We start from the raw sequence: 19,757 nt of genomic DNA on the forward strand, positions 1-19,757 counted from the left end.
TTTTATATACTATATACTATTTGTACTTTATTATTTATGCTTTTAATTTATTATTTTACTATTAAGTTACGTTTTATACTCTAGTATACTTTATATAGGTTTTTGTCTTATTATAGTTTCCCTCTTATATTATTTAGCTTATTAAGAAAAGAGCTTCTTAGTAATTATAAAGTACTCTAAGATATAATAATTAGAATAGACCTTAAAAAAAGTATCCTAAAAGCCCTTTAGCTTAGTTCTTTATTTCTCTAGTACTTGTATTATAATAAGTATTTCCTTATTATATATATTATAATTAAGTTTTATTAGAAATATAGTTTTAGAAAAATAGACTATAAGATACTAAAGGCTTATTTCTAGGTCTTATTAAGAAAGTAGGCTAGTAATTACTTCTTTAGATATATTTATTTCTATTATTATAAGTAAATCTAAATTATAGTATTATAGAACTAGAATAGAAATTATAGCTTTTTTTAGATAAATAAAAGCCTCTTAATATTACTCGGATTACTTAAAAGAAATCCTCTTTTTTATAAATAAAATAAGAAATCTAGTAATCTATCTATATTCTCTAATAAAATATTTATAAAAGTTATAGAAGCCGAAAAAGAACTATATATCCTTAATTATCTTTAGGAATTACTAGTTATATATTACTTTAACTTTATTAGAATTTATTTTAATACTAGATATAGAAATAATAAAGCCCAAGTACTTTATATATATAACTTTAAATTCTAATTTCTTAATATTTATTTAGAGGCTAGTAAAATATAAATAATCTAGTATTTTTTATATATATTTTTCGTACTTTACTAGGTCCTCTAAGTAAATAAGAATATTATTAAAATATATTATATAAAAGTTATCTAGATATTTAAAAAATATATTATTTATATAATATTAATATATAGCCGGGCTATTTATAAGGCTTTCCCAAAGAATATTATATTTATATACTTTATAATAGATATGAAATATTATTAGCTTCTAAGAGTTCGGGTCTATAGCTATATAATAGAAAGCTTAGTAAATATCTAATTTAGTATAGATCTTAGTCTTAAATAATTAACTTAAAGTCTTATTAATAAGGGAAAAGAAATATTAATTCTTTCGGGTAATATTATTTAAGTAATAGAAATTAATATAGAAATATAAACCTCTATTTACTTTTTTTATAAAAAGAACTAATAAAATAAAAAGAGCCTAACTAGCTTTAATAAAGCTCTTAGCCAGATTATTTTTCAAGAAATACTTGATTTCTAGAAGCTCTTAAATAAACTACTACTAAAGGAATTAATATCTAATACTTTTGGTTCTCTTTAGGCCTTTAATCTAAATCTTATAATTATATAGTTTATAGGAAAGAAGAATATTAGATTTCTTCTTAAAGAAAACGGAAATATATTTCTTAAATTCCGGAGGTAATATTCTTTATAATTACTAAAGCTTTATTTCTCCCGGTTATTAATTCTCTAGGCCAGAGATAGCTTCTTTTTTCCGAGCTTTAAACTTCTTATTAATCTTATAAATAGAAATTTAATTAATAATATTATTTTCTCTTTTAGTTATATAATTAAATACTATAGAGATAAAAATAGCTAGGTCTAATATTTACTCTTTATTAAGGACCTCTTCGTACTTTTTTGGCTTTTACTTAGATATTATATCTTAATTAGGCTATAGAAGCTTCTTTTTTATAGTCTTATATAATTTCCTCTAATTAGTTTAAAAGAAAAAAGATTACTTTAGAATAAAAGATTTCTAGAAATAGCTTATAATAAAATCTTATTAATTAGTATTCTTTTAATACTTTTTATTAGATTATTTCTCTAGCTATTATTATAAAATACTAATAATATAACCGAATTATATAGATTTAGGCTTATTCTTTAGCTATATAAGCCTATATTTTTTATTATTAACTAGAATATTAATATATATTACCTATTTTCTACTAAGAATAATATTATAATTTCTAAGATTTAGAATAATTATAGGTATATTAATACTTTATTTATTAATTAGAAGTAAAACTTCTATATATTTTTTAGTAAACTTAGCTAGCTTTCTATTAAAACCACATATAATATAGGATAAGAAAAGGAGTTATAATTCTATTTCTAAGAATTACTTTATAAGCTAAATAAGCTTTATATTAATAAAAGTATAACTATTAGCTCTAGTATTAATAAGGAAAGAAAACTTAATTCCTAATTTATTTATACTAATAATATAAGATATTATAAAAGTATTCTTTTCTATTAGATAAGTCAAGTTAATCTCTATTAAATCTATATTATAAGCCCCTAAAATAAAGACTTTCTTTAAGAGTACTTGTTTCCCGATTTTATATTATAATTAGAGCTCGAATTCTTTAAATACTTTACTAGAATAATATATTCCGGTAAAATAGAAACTAAATCCGGCTTAATTCTAGAAAGAATTATTTTAGTTTCCTTATTATATAAAACCGGATAATATCTAATATAGTAGCCGAACTTATTATAGTTATAGTACTTAATAGTTAAGAGATTCTCGGTCTTTATAAGATATTACTTATATTTATAAGAAAGTATATACTTAATAAAAGTAATTAATATAGGCTTTTTAGGCTCTTTCTTAGGAATATATTTCTTAGGAATATATAAGAATATAGTACTAGAAGTAAACTTGGCTAGAATAGCTCTTATTTTTTTATATTTCTTAGTTTTCTTATATATAGCCTTAATTTACTAATTATTAGTAATATAGTACTAAATAAAATAAGTAGTATTAATAGAAGAATTATTATAATATATATATACTAATTCCTGGAGCTTTAGTAAAAGCTTCTTATTTAGTTTATATTTAATATCTTAAAGACTAATATTGCCTTTTATAAATAATTATAAGAAGAAAATATAAAACTTCTAAAATACTTAACTAGAGTATATTTAAAGCTTATTAAAGTTATAGTAAGTATTCTATATCTTATTAGAATTAGAATATAGCTTCTTTAAGTAAGAATAGAGCTCTGAGAGCTAATAGTACTAATTTGAATTATTTTTATTTATATAAGAATTAGTTAGGGCAAGAGGATTACTAGTAAGTTTATTAGAAATATAAATAATCTTGAGATTTTCTAAGAAATATAAATTAGTATTTCCTTATAGCTTATTCTTAATCTGAACTAGCTAATTATTAAAGATAGTATAATCTCTAGTAAAGAGAATTAGATCTGAAAGCTTAGTAACTCTAGTATTTCTAAAAGAAATATAAGATATAAGGGATCCTAAATAGAAATAAGCGAGAGATAGTTCGGGATTTTTTTAAGAGAAGTTTAAAATAGCTAGAATAAGTAAAATAAATATAGTTAGAGCTACTATAAGCCAATTTATTATAGCTATATAGTATTTAATATTATTCTCGAGCTTAGTATTATAGAGTTTAGTATTCTCGAGAATAGCTTTATTATAACTATAAGTATTCTTATATGAAATAGTTCTTTAGATATTCTCCCGGTAGCTCTTTATAATAATATTAATATCTAAAAGTAAGATATTAGATTTCTTGGCCTATTTATATAATTCTCTAGTAGTAATATAGTTTTTAGTCTCTAGAAGCTTTATAATAAAAGTAGAGGGTTCTATTTCTATAAACTTATTTATAAATTCTCTAGGAATACTAATAAGATATTTGGTTTAGAAAGGGCTATTAACGGGATAACCTGAACTAGTAGGAGCTTTACTAGAAGCCTTAGTAAAAGTTAATATAGTTCCTGGTTATGTAATATCCTAGGAAATTAACTTATTATACTTTTCCTCTATTATATTTTCCCTAGTAATCTTATTACCGGTATATATATAGGGCCTATAAGGTTATAGAATAGGGCTTAAGAATAGTAGTCAGGTTACTAGCCTATAAGTATCTATTACTCTAGAACTTAGTTAAAGAATAGCCTTTATTTAAGGTTCTTTAATTTTCGGGTTTTTAGAAAAGATTCTAATATATTACTAGTATATATTTATAAAGATATAAATACCTAATTCCTATAAGAATTCTAAAGCTTTTTACTTTTATTATTCTAGAGTCTATTACTTATATTTCTGAGGTTCTGTTATCTTAGTAGTACCTATATTACTAATAGTTCTAAATTAGTTTATTTGAAATCCTTTATAAGATTAAAGGAAGTGAGCTTTAAATACTATTATAAGTATGGCATTTAGGGCTTGGAAAGTAAGGTAAAAGATCCCTTATAAAGACGATTTAAAGCTAAGGAAAAGAAAACTAGAATATAGGAGGCTATAAGGAAGTATATATACCCTATAATATACTAGTCCCGAAGGGGCTTAGCCTTCTAAATATCTCTAGTATATTCCAAATATATTTCCCTAGTAAGGCAGCCGTATTACTATTTACGCCCGTTCGTTAATACGAGCGGTTTACTAATCGGGCGCTACGATTAGTCAATCGGCCTTCCGATTAATCAATTATAGCTCTCATTAATCAATAGGAAATGGAATATAATTCGCAAGCTATAGTGGGTCCCGATTAATTAATAAGGGGGCCAATTAATTAATTAGCTAATATTAAGATCTCGGAAATAGCAAAAGCTTTACTATATATGCCTCCTACTATATCTAGGCGCTCCTATAGCTACCCTAGCCCTTTTTGGTACCCTCCCCTCCACTTGATCACTTGATTCTCCTCCTTCTCTAGCTCCATTCTCACGTACTTGCTCCTTAGCTACTCTCTTCTTTACTCTCTCAGATACTCTTCCAGCCTTCTGAACTAATACAATTAAACCACGATTATTCTCCTTTACTACTGCTTTAGGGAGGGTGATTTTATCCCTCTTGTAAGTTATACCAATAGTAAGTAAATCAGGATAAGTTAATTGGGAGGTGATTTTATTAAGGGCACTATACGGCCAGAGAGTAGTAAGCTCGCTATACTTAGTAGCTAAGCGGTAGCCCTATTTTAATTAGCTTTTATTAAAAGTAAGACTTATAAACTATATACCTTTAGAGTCTTTTCCAGAACTCTTACTAGAATTCTAGCCATTTCCGTACCAAATCTATATTACTTTGGGATCTGGAGGGTTATAATCTCTTAAATATCATATTCAAGAGCTTTGGAATTCGCTCTCTTTACCATATTCTCCTTCTGTTTTCTCATATGCTCCGTAACCCTTCTAGTTAGCTTAGATAAAATCATCTCCTCAGCTACTTTCTCCTATTCTGCTTCCTTATCTACGAAAAAGCTATCCTCTCTATCCTCTCCATTCTCTCTATCCTCTCCATTCTCTCCATTCTCTCTATTCTCTCTATTCTCTCTATCCTCTCTATCCTCTCCAGAAGCGCTATTCTCAGTAGTACCTTCCATAGGCCCTATAGCCCCTAGGGCCGTATGTATGCGGCGAGCACTCTCCTTATGGTCTAGGAAATCAGTAGGTGGCTTTCGTCCAAACCAGACCTCATATGGTATATTTCCCTTAGGAAGAGCTAGTATAGCTGTGGTATTAATTACCTATGCGATTAAAGGAAGTAACTGTATCTACGATTGGATATTAGTATCCGCTCGTACGGCCCATAGTCGTTTTTTGAAGATTCGATTAGCCACTTTAATAGAGCCCTGAGATTGAGGGTAATAAGCTCGTCCGCAAATAATCTTTATCCCTCTCTTCTTGCAAATCTCAATTACTTTCCCCTTAAACTCACCCCCATTATTACAGGCTAAAATGGAAATATACCCATTATTATTTAGCTATTTAATAAGCTCGTCCGCAGCTTCGTCCGCAGTCTTAGCCTTAAGTCCACGGATCCATACGAACTTGGAAAAGTGGCATTTCAATTACCAGATCCACGTATATTCTCCGTCCCGATTATGCTATAATAGTATTAGTAATAGTAATACTATAGTATTAATAAAATGTAAATAAAAAGGTTCGGAATTTATGAAAATCGCAGGAATCGCGAAAATCGCAGGAATTGCAAAAATCGCAGGAATCACAAAAATCACAGGAAAAGCTTAAAAACACACGAAATGCACGAAATGCAGGAAATGCAGGAAATACAGGAATATAGGGGTAAATTACATGACTTAAGGGATACTTATACGAAAATCCATTAAATCCAGAACCATACGCTCGCCAGGATAATGAGATTAGATAGGTATAATCCCCTTAGAATTCTTCTAAGCCTTTTCCTTATTACAGTAAGTATAGTGGGCACTTATCCAAGTATAGTCGTTACGGGATGGGCCATACTAAATACGTCTTATATACTCAAATATAGTATTAAAGGCTATTATATAGGTTATTAGTATAAAAATTAGTAAATTCAAGGGGTACTTACCTATATATATTAATTTCTTATAAATAGTAGTCAAAACCTCAAAGGCATTGTTATAGCAAAGGGTATATCGGGCTGGAATAATCTCATTGCGGCGGGTATTATAGTATTTCTTATAATATACCTGATTATCCTAAAGCTCGTATAATTAGGATTCGTACTTAATATTAGCCTGGTAGCGCTTCTCTGCTTTTATTTTACTAGGGAGTAAAGCATCAGGATTTTGTAACTACTATCTAATATCCATACGCTTCCTAGTAGTAAGAATTTTCCTATTACCGCCCTTAGTAAGCCTTTAATCCTATGTAGCTTCGTCTTTAGCGGACTAATTATTAGTAGGGTCTTTAGTAATAGGGGAGGGCAAAAACTGAGTACCAGAGGAACGTACTCCTGGTATAGTAATATTAAAATATTACTCTGCTCGGCCATAGATATGTTAACGAGGTATACGTAGGGCTGGAGATGAACGAAGGGTTGAAAGAAACATATTAGAAATAAGGTAATTAATTGGGAGATATATAGAATTAGTAATTATACTTGGAAAGTAGGTACTTATACTATAAACTATGTACTGTAAACTGTGTCTAGGTAGTAAAAAGGGAGCAGAGGCCCTATATATATCTAGAAGCTCTGGAGAAATATCTTTACCCCTATTACATACTGAGAACTAAAGGGTTTTAGCCATTAGTCTTAAGGATATATTATTATATACTGAGAACTAAAGGGTTTCAGCCTCCTCAGCCCCGAAACCCCAATATTACCCGATTAATCAATCGGCCATTCGATTAATTAATCGGCCCCCTTATTAATTAATCGGGACCCACTATGGCTTGCGAATCGTATTCCATTTCCTATTAATTAATGGGAGCTATAATTGATTAATCGGAAGGCCGATTAACTAATCGTAGCGCCCGATTAGTAAACCGCTCGTATTGACGAACGGGCGTGAACATTACGTGTACCTAAGAGGTACCTGGCATCTGGCGAGATATCTCAGATACCGGATATCTGGGAATTATAACAAGTATATTCTTATATTTTTTAATAAATATATTTCTTATATAAGTAATAAGATTATATATCTTTATATTACTTATAAAGTTATACTTCTCTATTTATTATCCTATATAATATATCTCCTTTAATCTTTAGATATTAGTATTTTTGCTATATTAGTATCTTTTTATAAAAGCCTTATTTATAATACTTATAAGTTTGGATATAATTATTTAGTTAATAAATTAATATTTTTAGAGGCATATATTAAGGTATGAAATCGGGCTTTTAGCCTGATTAATATTTAGAAGGCTTAGGTAAAAGCAGGACTTATATTCTTTCTTTCTTTATTAATTATAAATACTTTACTTTTTCTTCCGGCTACTTTATATCTAATTATACCTCTTATAATAGTATTAAAATCAGAGGCAGAAACCTCTTTTAATATTCTTAATATAAGGAGAATTTGCAAGCTTAATAAGACTAGTCAAATCCAAGATCCTAAAGTAGTACTTAAGAAGATATATAAGGTAGCTAAAATTAATATAGCTTTATATATTACTTTCGAGAATTATAATACCGAATTTCAAGAGGTAGTAATACGAAAGAAAGAGAGATATAATTAAAAAAGGGGAAATCTAATACTAGAGGAAGTACGAACTTATAATAGTTCTATTTTAGAAAATCGAGTTCTTTGGAGCTACGAGATATAAAAGCAAGAGCTACTTACTAGATTTATGAAATACCCTCTTATAATCTTCGATTTCAAAATCAAGAAAGTATAAAAAAAGAAGGTCTCTCTATATCTATTAAAACCCTTATTATATACTACTACCGAACCCTTTGAGAATCTTACTCTTCTCTTTAATTCTCTAATAAAGCCAATATTGCCAGTTAAGAAGGTTATTTCTCTAGTAAAGGCTACTAAAGCTATAATTACTATAAGAATACCTCGGGAGAAGGCTATAAAAATAGTAAAGAAAATATTAAAAATAGTAATTTTAATATATGAAAAGACGGAGGAGATAGCAAATAGAATCAAGGCGATTTGGGAAATCAAGAGCTCAAGTAAAAGGATAATTAAGCCTATTATGAAACGTATTATAAAGAAGAAGTAAAATAAATACTTATAAATCATATAGTAATTTAATTAGAAAAGTTAACCAAGAAGCTTATACGTAATTCTTATAGCTTCTAATTATATACAAAGAGCTTTTATATTAATAGTATTAATTATATTACGAATTAAAGCTTAGATAAAAAAGTTACTGCGATTATGGCCAAAAAAGTCGATATTTTGGTATGGCCGGTTGACCAGGCTAGCCGGTTAACCAGGGAACCCTTCTAGTCAGCATCGCCGCTCCGCTCAGGCGCTACTCACCCTCGCTTCACCCTCACTCCGCCCTCTACTCAGGTTGCACCCCAGTGTAAATGCCTGACTCGTACTGTGGTGGGGTTTTTTCTCTCTTGTCCCGTGACTACCGTCACGTGTCCTGCTTCCCAGGCATGCTGGCGCTAGTTTAGGGGGTTGTATAAGACCTCCGTCCATACGTACGATTAGCCTTCCCAATACATCAACCTTTTGAGCCCCTTATTTTTGACCATTCGTATTATTTCGTTACTGGTACTGAGAGTCTTAAGATTATTACTTCTACTTATTTAGCTTCCTACCCTCTTTACCTCCACCCACGCATCCAACGCCTATATATGGTCCGAAATCCATATAACAATCAAATCCCCATCACAGTACGCCAAGCCGCACTAAAGCAGCTGTATAGTGCCGAGAGGTAGTTGCCTCATAATACAGCTCACAACCCCATTATAGATAATTTGTTAACGAACTGTATATAACTAAAGTTACCTATGCCCGTTTCAAATACTAAAATAGAATATTAGAGCCCAAATTAGCTCTAGCCTCTCTACTATTACATTGAGCGAAGATAGGCACCTAAAGGTATAGTAATAAGACCTCTAGTATTATAAATAGTATACGGATCCCGTTTTAGCTCCCCGAGTCCTTAATTAGCTTTAGCGAATTACTTTAGTCTAAATTTAGATTCTGACTCTTGACTTAATATAATCTAGGCTAAAATATATCCTTTATTTATACTCGAAACTAAAATAGTTTAAATTATAATATTATAAGTTAGTTTCCTTTAGTTTAAAGTAAATAAATCTAGTATAATAAAACTTAGAATAGACTAATTTTTAATACTTAAAAATAAAGTAATTCGAATTATAATATTATAATTTAATTTACTTTAGTTTTAAGTATATTATAATAAGGTTTATATAAACGCTTATTAATTATATATTCTTTTTCTTTTCTTTTTACTTCTTAGTATTTAGTCTTTAGTTCTCTTAATAATAAAGCGAACTAATAAGAAATATATACTTTATATTTATTATACTTCTCGAAATTATATTCTCGTAATTCTTTTTCTTTTTTCTTTTCGCGGCTATATTATTTTATATACTTTTTCTATTAGAATATTAATTCAATATAATAGAATTAAAAGCATAACGACTTTTAATACTAAAACCTTAAATATTACAACTTGTAATATAATATTTAGAGTATTTCTACCGTAATTACTTTAAGCTTACTAAAGTAAAAAACTCGTTATTAAATTAAGAGCTTAAAATCAAGAACTAAAAACCCCAAAAAAACTCGTATTAAGGATATTGTCTTCCCTAGAGAAAGAAGCCAAGAGCCGGATATATATATATATAAGCAAGTTATATACCGAGCTATATAACCCTATAATAAGAATCCTTGTTATATTATAGTAATTATCTTAGGGCTTTAATATATTTTCTGTTATCTTATAAAGATTATATAAGTTCTAAAGCTAACTTCTTTAAATTGCTTTATATTTCCCCTAAAATAAAAGAGTCATTTAAAGTTTAAGTCTAATAGAGAACGATTTTCTCTAATCCGGCCTCTTCGTTTTCGACTAAACGGATTGCCTGACCGTCCACAAGACCATGGATATCTAGTGGGAATAGTGAGTTTAACTTGCCCTGCCCAAGTCTTAATAAAATCATCTGGAGTCGTAACTTACAAGCTTCTCCCACAATGACATAATGGTTCAATTTCTTACGAAGAACGAACGGGACGCCGGCACCATGAAATACACAGATGCAATCCCCTACCTCGACATCTACGGAAGCGAGGCCTATTTTTCCCTTTTTACTACCAACCAGCCTCCTGCTCTCTGCAACTACACGAAACCTTTGGTTAAATGTCGTATTACCATATTCCAGATCCAATTTCGGGATAGGTCGGTCTGCATCTACTGAGGCCCACAGCTAGCTAGCGGACAAATCCGAGAAGCGAAAAGTGATTTTCTGATTTTCTGATTTTCGCACTGGCGCCCGCACACCCCCAGGCAGAATTCCTAATTAGAGGGTATAGCACCCACACGTGACTTTCGGCTTGGATAACGCAATAATAGTAAGGCTGCTTGCTTGTCTAATTAACGAAGTGAGAGCCCATACTACTATATGAAATCATACCAAAATTAGGCCGGATAGTATCCGTTCCGCTACCGCCAGCTTTATATGGTCCGTATATAGCTAAGCGAAAACCAATGAAATGCCATGTTTTAAGACTTTAGGGAACGTCTTCCTGGAATTTAGTAATCTGTGCCCTGAACTTTAGTAATATGTTCGCTAAAATATAGTAAGCTTTAGTTATAAATTTTGGTGTTCCTTGCTTAGTAATATGTACGGACTATATAAAGCTGGCGGTAGCAGAACGGATAATATAAAATTGAGTATTTATTACAAATTACTATAGTTAGGTAACTATAGGCTATAAGCCTTTCTAGGATAATACTATTAATAGGGTCTAATAACTTCCTTAATATTCCTGAGATTAGAAATAAGAAAATTAAACTATTAAAATAACTAAGAAGCTGGCTAATTACTTTTTTTTAGTAATTAATTAATAAAATTATATAAAGGTAATATTACTCGAGTAATTTAGTACTTATATTACTAAAAAATATATTATAATAGTAAAGTATATTCTAAACTTAATTTCTATTAAATAACTTAGTAGATTTTATTAAAATAATATTATAACTTTTAATAAATCTATTATTATATTATAAAGCTATTACTAAATAGGCTTATATAAATATTAATTAAGAAGAAATTATATATAGTTTAATAGTAATTATAAGAATAGAATATTTAAATATGTATTTAAATAGTAAATATGCTTTTTCTTTATATATAGATTATAATTTTATATTATCTGGGAAATATAAATAAGAAAATACTTAAGGATTTTAAGAATTATAGCTATATAGCTTTAATTACTAGAGTTATTTATATATATAAAAAGCTTAGTTTTATTTATTATATAATTATAATAGATAAATAAATAATAGATAAATAACTATTTATAATACTATAAAATAAGCTAAATAATAAGTAAATTATAGGTTATAAATAGTAGTATTTATATATATACTTTTATTAATAAGATTTACTAGTAATCCGATTAGTTTTTCTATATTTTATTATTTTATTCTAGCTTAGAAAGTTAGGGCCTTATTTACTAATATATTTTATTATTTATAAGAAAAGCTTATATATAATATTATAACTTCTGGATCCTAAAGTAATTATATTATAAATATAATAGATATAGTCTAAGAAAAGAGAATATATTATATTTAGGCCGGACTAGATTTAATTAATTAATAAATATAATAAGCTATTATTATTTGAAATTAAAGTATATATTTATATTAATACTTATTTATATAATATTTTCTAGATATATATTAGAATCTCTAATTAGATTATTTATTTAATTATATAGTAGTATTTTTAGATTTAGATTTAAATAAGCTATTATTCTTATTTCTTTAGGGCTAATTAAAGTTCTAAACTTTCTTTTATTACTAAAATATACTTTATATTCTTGTAAATAGCTAATTTATTAGTTATATATATAAAGAACTATTTTATTTCTAGGAAAAGTATTAAGAATTAGTAAGTTAAATCCTAATAGTAGGAACTTTAAAAGAGCTAGCTATACTAATAGTATATAAGTAATTCTATTTCCTTATATTTGCCTTTTATTCTTTTTATTATTAGAAGAAAGTATTAGATATTAATAATTATATTGCTTTTTATTAAGGCTATTAGGTCTAATATTATAATACCGGATTATATAACTAATTCTAATTAGTATATATAGAACTATTTTTAGGAACTGGCCTATACCGGGAATTATAATTACTAATATCTATAGAACCGAATTACTTTACTAATACTTTATATATAGCAAATCTAAAACGAGATATATAGATTTATAAACTTATAGAATATCTATAGGATTAGAAAAAATAGATCTAGGCCTAATATAATAGCTAGTAAGCTATTTAGACTATATATAAAACTCCTAAACGAGATATAATACTAAAGTTATTCTATAAATATAGAGCTTTATAATATAATTCTTAATAATTATTTAGTTTAGAATAAGTAATATAATTTTATATAGCTTTATATAAATATTAATAAGTTTCTATTAAAAGAAATACTAGAATAGTATTATTAGAAGCTTATATTTTATAATATAAATATAATTAATATTTATATAAAAGATATTAATAGAAATAATAACTAATTATATATTTAAGCTTATTACTAGCTCTAATATATAATCCGGATATATATAGCCTTAGAATAGCTACTAATATTAGAAGAATTCGAGAAGCTAACTAGTAAATATAATATTATTATTATATAGAATAGGATTTTTAAATAAATTATTCTAATAAATATAGAATATATAAGTAATATATAGGCCAGAAGAATATTTATATAATTCTTAATAATTTAGGACTTTATTTAGAAATAGTTCTTTATTAGTAATATTTCTAATAATATAGGATAATTAAATAAGCTAGTTATAAAATAACTAGATATATTAAGATAAATATTATTTATTATTAAATATATTATTTTTGAAAATAATACTAATAAAATTATTAAGTTTATTTATTATATAAATATTCTATATTTTTAAATTCTTATTTCTTAAAATAGTACTATTATTTCTTAAAATCTATTCTAATATTATATATCTTATAGCTAAATACTAGTATAATAATATCTAATATTATAAGTTCTATTAATTTACTAATAATAAATATAATATAGAGACTATTATTTTATTTATTTAAAATAATAATACTAATAGATTTAAATCTTATAATTCTAGAATTCCGTTTATATTTATTCTTTCTTTTATATCTAGAATACTTTAGATTTCTAGCTTTTCTTAGTATTTTTATCCTATATTTTTTCTTTTAGAAATATTTATTATATCTATTTCTCTAGTTATTATTATTATATAGCTATTAGATATTATTTCTATTTTATTTCAGGCTTTTTTTATTCTAATAGCCCTATAACTATTTTCTTTTATATTTCCTTTTATTATGAGCTATATTACTTAATTTAATTACTTTTCTAGTAATATTTATATTATTATATAAGCTTAATAAATTATAAATATAAGAGTTACTTAGGCTATTATCTAGGCTATAGCTTCTTATATTAGTAATAAGCTACCTGAAGCCCTTTAAGGTTTTATAAATTAAAATATAACCGGATCTAGTCTTATAGAATTATAGACTATAGTTTTATAGCTAGTTTTCTATAAATAGATATTTAATAATATAAAGAATTAGAGAGCTAAATAAAGAACTATCTAATTTTCTAAAGAAATTAATAGTAAGTTTTCTTTTATTTCTTTTACTAGATTCTTTATATAAATTCTAATAAATATTTTTTAATAAATAGCTTTTAATTTAAAATAAATAATCGAGTTTTTTCTATTCTTTCTAATATAGTTTTTTAATAGCTATTTTTTTATTTCTCTTTTTATATTAGTAAATCTATCTATTATTATTAATTTATTAATAATATAAATAAACTAATATTCTATACTAGTTTTAATAATAAAAAAGTCCAAGAACTTATAGTTTTACTAGGTTTTATTTAAATTATTTTTAACTTTTCTTATTATAATATATATTTGAGCCCTAAAAGTATTTAAATAATTTTCTTTATTTTATACTAGAATAAGACTTTATATAAAGATTTCTATTTTGAAATTACTTATAAAGAACTAGAAAATATTTAGAAAATATAATAATTTAAAAAAATTAAATAATAGACTAAAGAGGCCCAAAGAGCCTAAAAAAGTATTACTTATTAGTATAGGTATAAGACTTTAAGAATAAAGAGAGATCTAATAAACTAGTAGGTAAATAAAGATATATATATAATTCTTTCTTTTAATTCTAGTTCTTATTCTTTATTTCTTTTATAGATTCTTTTCTGTTTTTAGATTTAATTAACTTGTATATATTAGAATTCTTTTCTATTTACTAATTTCTAGAAATTATAAGATAATATAGAAAGTATTACTAAAACTAATTCTAATAATAATAATAATAATAATAATAATAATAATAATAATAATAATAATAATAATAATAATAATAATAATAATAATAATAATAATAATAATAATAATAATAATAATAAATAAATAAAATAATAATAAGTAGGCTATTAGATTCTTTTTTAATTTTATTTATTCTCTTTTCTAGTAAAGAGAACTATAATTAATTTTATAAATCATATAAGTATTATTCTATAATAATAAATATATTATTTCTTTTCTTTATTAAATATAAAGGAATTTAATAGATATAATATCTTTAGCTTTAATAAGTAAAACCTTAAAATATCTGGGCTATTAACTAGTATTTTATTTATTATATTAGACAGAAATTTAATTATTATTATTAAACTTTCTAGATTAATTAATCTTATTTCTCCCCTAAAAAAAATCTATTATATAAAGTCCTATAATTATATATAAATAATTTACTGAATTTAAAAAATGCTTAAGAAAAAATAGATTTAATATTTAATATACTTTTTTTCTTATATCTTATAATTAGCTTAGGATTTATTTTGGGGTTACATTTTCTTTAAAATAAGATATATACCATCTTTTTGGAATTTATAGAGTAATACTTATAGAAATAATTACAATCATTAAATTAGTTTTATTATAATTGTAAAAGTATTAGGTTACTATAAATTTAATACTTTTATAATTTATAATATTACAAATTTACTATAAGTTTATAAGAGTTTTAATAATTTTTAGGGCCTTTATAATTTCTATACCTTTATTATATTACATATCTTTATCTTTAGTATAAAAGAAGCTCCTAAAAGGTCTAAGAGTTATATATTAAGAATATATTATATTATAATAATAAAATTACAAGTATTTATATATAAATATATAATATATTAGACTAGCTATACTAAAAACCATATTATATCTATATATAAAGTTACTAATTACTTTATATTAATACCGGATTTATATAATTCTATAATTCTATATAATTAGCTAGTTATAGAAAAGCCCTAAAGCCTAAAACTTATAAAAAGTCTTAAAAGCTTTAGGACTTCCGAATTATTACTAGTATCTAATATTTTTTAAGAAAAGAATATAATATATTTTATAATAAATAACCTATTATAAACTATTTAATCTTTAAGTTAAATAAGAAATCTAAAAGCCGGGCTTATAATTCAAGTTTTATTAAGGTTATTAAAGTCTTTACTAGCTAGTATTATAGATTTAATATTATTATAAGAATTTTATAGGTTTTATTCTAATCTATTTAAAAAGTATATATAGTATATTTTTTTATTTATTCTAATATTTATATATAATTCCTAAGAGCTAAATTATTATTTAAGAAAAAAGTAAGAAGGCTAGACTAATACTTTTAAAAACTAAGGCCTTAATAAGTCTATTTAGAAAAGCTTACTAATTCTTCTAAAAATAATTCAAGTTTTAATAAGCCAGAAAATTTTGAGTTTATTATATATTATAACTTATATAACCAGAAATAGAAACTTGAGTTTATTATATATTATAATTTATATAACTAGAAATAGAAACTTGAGTTTATTATATAAAATTACTTATATATAGAAACTTTTATTATAAACTTCTTGTTTGAATTAATTAGTTAAATCTATTTTTAATATTAAGTCTTTATTAAAATAACTTCCTGTTTCTAGAGGCTTTAGATAAAATAGCTAATAAGTTTCTTAGCTATTAGCTAAGACTTATTAGCTAGAAAATCTATAAATAATAAATAAGATTATAAAATAGAACTTTCCTAATTATAATACTAAAATATTTTACTATAATATAAAATAATTAGATATAGAAGCCCTATTAAATATAATATATCTTGAGTTATAAGTTTATAAAATAGATATAAAAAGTCTTAATATTTAACTAGTATTATAGTCTAGCTTAAAAATATTTATTATTCTTTATATCTAATTTAATAGAAATAAAGAATACTTATATTTTAATTCGAGAAATAATTAGAACTTTTATATAGATTTAGAATAGTGGTTTATTCTATAAAAAGAGAATAAACTAGAAATACCTATATTATATTAATTTTTAGGAAAGGTTATAATAAATACTATAATTCCCAAAATATTTTTAAGAAAGCTTTCTCGAACTAAAATAGACTAGTTTATAATCCCGAAAGATTTATAGGAGTTTTATATATCCGAAAGTATAAATATTTAAGGTAAATACTATTTAAGTTCTAACTTATAATAAAATATATAAAATAAAATATATAAAATAAAATATATAAAATAAAAGTAAAATAAAATATTCGGATATTTAATAAATAAAAAGCCTAATTATAGATTATAAGAACTAGTACTAACTAGATATATATATAGTAATATTAAAAAAAAGATAAAATAAGGGAAACTAAAGAATAAATTAGTATATATTCTAAGATAAAGAATAGAAATATTTAATAATAGCCTAAAAGCTTTTATAAGTATTAAAGAAAGAGAGGAAGTATTAAAATTCAAAGAAATCTAAATAGGAATTAGCCTCTTTTTTAGAAGTTCGAGAAAAGATATTTCTAAAGAATTTAAAGATATAAGAGATATTAGAAAAAGAAAAAAGGAAATATTAGAAAAGAAGAGAAAAGATCTAAAATTTAGCTTTCTAAGAAGTAAGTAGATTAAAGACTTATAATATAGGAGTTCTAAATAAAAGTAATCCGGAAATAGTAATTAGATACTAGCTTTTAATATTATTAGTAAAAGTATTAAAGAAGAAAGAGTTTAGAGAAAGAGTTTAAAGAAGAAAGAGAGGTTTAAAGAAGAAGAAGAAGGTTATAAGATAATTAAATACTAGCTCTTAGTATTAATAATAGAAGTATTAAAGAAAGAGGAATTTGGAAAAGAAATTCGAAAGAGGAATTTAGAAAAGGAATTTAGAAGAAAAGAAAAAGGTTATAAGGTAATTAAATACTAGCTCTTAGTATTAATAGAGATATTAATAAAGGTATTAATAAAAGTATTAATAGAGAAGATATTAGTAAAGAATAGAAGCTTTTAGTATTAATAATAAAATCGAAAAAATATTATAAAAAAATAAAGGTTTTAGAATAAAAATAAAATAGAGTTATAGTTTTATAGAAAATAAAGATACTAATATAAAATAGTTATATTATTATATAATTTTATATTTGCTTTTATTATTTATTAAGGATATATATTTTTTAGGAAAAAGTATTATTTAGAATTCTTAAATCTCTATAATTTAATAATTATATATTCGAAAAATAAAAAATAAATATAATTATATATATTAGAATAAGAAAATTCTTTTTATCTAAAAATTATAATTATAATATTACTAAATATAGAAATATAGAAATTCATATAATAAGCTATATATAAAAATTTAAAGAAATTTAAATTATCTCGAATTATTTATAATTAGTAAAATAAATTAGTTAATTATATAAATCGAGTTTAGTTTAATTATTATTAGTATATTTTGGCTTTTATAAATTAATAAGAAAAAGAATATTTTTATTTTTATTTTTATAACTATAATATCTAAAATTATAATTTTTTAATATTTAAATATATTTAATCTAGGGCTATTAAATACTAATATTTATTATAAATTTATTCGAGTTTAAATAATTATATTAGCTTTAATCTTAGTTTTAATTTTAATTCTAATATATAATACTATTATTAAAGCTTTCCTTTATTAAAGATATATTAAATATGGCTTTAGATAGCGGCTCTAGTAAAGATAAAAGTAGTAGAAAAGGCAATAAAGCTATAAATAAGTAGAAAAATAATATTTATAATATATTTTTTAATAATTTAGACTTAGTCTATAATATTCTTTTCTATTAATATATTTAATTAATAAACTTTTCTATTTCTCGATTTCCTTCTTATATATAACCTTTTTCTTTTTCTTTTCCTTTTCTATAATAATATTACTAAAATAATAAAGTAAATTAATAATAAGACTAAAGTTAGAGAGATAAAGCTATACTAGGGCAGGGAGCTAAAGGAATTAGAGAAAGGCAAGACAAATCTGGAGGCAAGCTTAATATATATTTATAGAACCGAATTCTTTTAAGCTTATATTACTTATAGTAATAAGAAGAGACTAAGGGGCCTTTTTAAATACTATATAGTTATAGAAGGCAAATTTAATAGTATTTATATAAATTATAGATATAATAATAGTAAAGTCTATACTTTCTATTAACTTAACACTAATTCTACTAAGTCTGGAAAGCCTTACTCTATATCTATAAAATCCTTTATATTAAAGCCTTAATTATCTATAAGATATAGAAAGCGAGTATAAAGACAGATATAAAATTAGAAGGTAATAGGGAAGGAGGTTATAGTAGAGGAGGATAAGGATACTAGAGGAGAAGGGGACGAAGGAGATATAGATAATTCGAGTAATATAGGTAATACGGAGGATATAGAGAGTGAGAGAGATGGAGATATGCCTCGTAATCTATGGGATTTGCCTTACGGACTATATAAGCTAAGGGGGGGTTAGGAGTAGTCGAGAATAAGGCATATATACTGTACTTTTTTTTTTTAGTGAGGGTGTGGTGGGGGGGGGGGGGGGGGGAGGTATGGGTGCGAAAATCAGAAAATCACTTTTCGCTTCTCGGATTTGTCCGCTAGCCCGCTAATGGCCTCAGTAGCATCGACGATGTGGCTAGTGAAATCATTGATTGCATCCTGCGAGGCACGATCCCCAGCTAGATCCTGATCCGCGATAAGTGTTCGCCAGTATGATTCAAATATCTCATGTTCAGTCAAAGCAAGACGCTTCGAGGTGAGAGTTTTAAGGGCAATCTGTCTCCATGATTCGAGAACTTTATTCAGGGTCGAGTCATCCTTGTACACGCCCCCAATGTCTTCAACTTCGTCACAGATTATCCCATTTATGGCGAGAGCGTTTTCGTTAGGGCGTTG

This window comes from Hyaloscypha bicolor (assembly GCF_002865645.1).
Source record: "Hyaloscypha bicolor E unplaced genomic scaffold K444scaffold_10, whole genome shotgun sequence".
NCBI lineage: Eukaryota > Fungi > Ascomycota > Leotiomycetes > Helotiales > Hyaloscyphaceae > Hyaloscypha > Hyaloscypha bicolor.